Source organism: Antedon mediterranea, chromosome 9, assembly GCF_964355755.1.
Source record: "Antedon mediterranea chromosome 9, ecAntMedi1.1, whole genome shotgun sequence".
Lineage (NCBI taxonomy): Eukaryota > Metazoa > Echinodermata > Crinoidea > Comatulida > Antedonidae > Antedon > Antedon mediterranea.
In genome coordinates, this window is record NC_092678.1 from 2,456,355 (window position 1) to 2,459,115 (window position 2,761).

Below are 2,761 nucleotides of genomic sequence, written 5' to 3' on the forward strand. Positions count from 1 at the left end.
TCCGGGTCTACAAAAAAGACGTCATAACCAGGAAACCAATCGTGTACATCCATTTTATGTCATGTGATCCGTAAATGATCTACGGTTTCCCATTGGTTGAAAGTGTGAAAGTGGAAAAATTATAAGAAACTGATGAATTGTAATTGCATGAGGTTTATACAATGAAATTTGTTTAGTATATCTTATTACTTGTTTGTATTATGGAAGAGTAAACAAATTAACTTAACTTAATACTGTATCTGACACCTCAACAAAGTGCTGTGCTCTTCAATTATTATATCATTTCTTATCCTAAAATAATTATCATCTTTTTATCTTATCTTGAAGAAAATCCAGTATTTACAAAACTAAAAGCCATAAACTGTTCATAACTTCACATAATTTCTTAAAGCATTGAACCCCTGATTAGCAATCATAGAGTAATAGCAATTTTACACTGAAAAGCAAGAGTAAAATACTTTATATCCTCACAACAAATAAGTGTATATATTAAAAATATTGAAAAACTCCCCCCCCCCCCCTCTATGAATACATGAATAAAGGTAAATTATTTTTTAAATACATTTTGAACACAACTCTAGTTATACATACTGTACTGTATATGGTTATTTCAGATCGGTGCAAGAAGTAAAGTACCATGTATGGATTTACGGTCAAACAGTACATTACTCAACCTGTGAGTTATCACATATTTTTTTCGCGCCGCGGCTCTAGCCAGCTATGTCCCAGGAGGACACATTCATTAATAAGCTGTTTCATAGCGGTAGCTTTAGTATCTAAGGCTGACAGTTTTGTGAATTTGGAAACTCGACTATAATTTATAGGTAGCTGCTGGACCCAAAAAACGTCTGGGAGAAGAGAGTCTATATGAAAGCCTTTGTTGATAATACAGTATTATTGAGATGTAGACGGAAATCTGTAAAATCTTGTTTAATAAATAATAACTTCATTTTTGCTGTCAACCAGGCCGGTATTATAATAAGTCACTGTCAAATAATCATTCGATAATGGTCAAAACTTTATTTTGGCTCTGTCAACATAAAGGGAAGTATTTACAATGACTTTCTTTTTTATGACTGTCAATCTAGGCCAATGTTATAATTCAAAATGAAACTCCAACCTCTCTAATCAAAAGATTGAACTCGAAAACGGACCGTTTTTTTTTAATTGGGTATGTTGAAACATTTCAATATTCATTTAAAAAAGTACATTAATTATGGTATTGATCAGTGGCTATAGAGGCGTAAAAACCCTCGGTCAATATCATGTAAAATGCACTGTGGAAGGGTCATTATTAAGACTCCAAAATTGGGCTTATCAACAAATAAATACTTTCGTTCAAAATGTAAAATCAAGGCTGAAAAATTGGGCTTATCAACAACAAAATATTTTATTATTAGACGCGATAACATCAAGGATAATCAGTATAATTATTAATATAGCCACTGTTACTAGTTTTATTCTACATGCTAAAGTAAATAAAAATCCACTAGAAAACAAGCAAGTCTGAATGTTATGCTTATTAGCCATTCTATGTTTGTTACTGTAGGCCTATGATTGTTTGCAATGTCCACATATTATTTCTGTGGGCATATCTATAGTGTATCACTCACAAAAAAGACGTGTGAGGTTCTTTCTTTAGATTTTGAAGAATGATTTGTGTTACAGGTTCACACAAGAGTCAAATGCTCAAGATATCAGCTAACGCCATGGGACCCTTGGCTTATCAATGAATAATAAATACAGTACTACTTTCGTTCAATTGAAATCGGAATCTGACCGTTTCATTAAATTGGGTGTGATTAGGCCTAAACATATAATAATTTATTAAAAAGGTACAATAAAAACAAATGCATCAGAGGCGTAAAGAACCCACGGTCAATATCATGTAAAATGTATATGGTATAAGCACTGTGGAAGGGGTCATTATTATTAAACTGGAAAATTCGGCTTATCAACAAATAAATACTTTCATTTAAAATGTAAAATAAGAATGCAAAATTGGGCTTATCAACAAATAAATACTTTCGTTCAAAATGTAAAATAAGACTGCACAATTGGGCTTATCAACAAATAAAATACTTTTTTTCAAAATGTAAAATTAAGACTGGAAAATTGGGCTTATAAACAAATAAATACTTTTTTTCAAAATGTAAAATTAAGACTGGAAAATTGGGCTTATAAACAAATAAATACTTCCCTTCAAAATGTAAGAAAACATTTTTTAAATATAATCCTTAAGCTTTGTCTATACTATCAAACTAAATATGATGTGCCCATATTATATAGACATGACGATGTCATATCACTACGATATTCGGGCATATCACTACCATATTTGGGCACATCACACTTTTTTTGTTAAACTAGTTGGGACAGTGTAGACACAGAACTATGTGATCGAAACATAAGTCGGAATTGGACTGACGCGATTGATTTAATTGGGTATTTTTATTAATGTAATGATTCATTAAAAACTATAATACCGATACGCGTTTGGTATTGATCAATGGTGCAAAAAACCCTGAGAAATAATGTTATAACGCGATTTGGTGATAGCTTAGCAATAATACAACCCATATACTATTATTATAAATACCTATTACAAATCCATTCATATAACTTTGATCGCGAACCGAAAATGTATAAATGTTACTCTACAGACAGTAATTATATATTCAAAAGCCATATTATTATTATTATCAATACCTAAATGCGATAGTAATAACCACATACATTATTCCCAATACAAGTTTGTGCG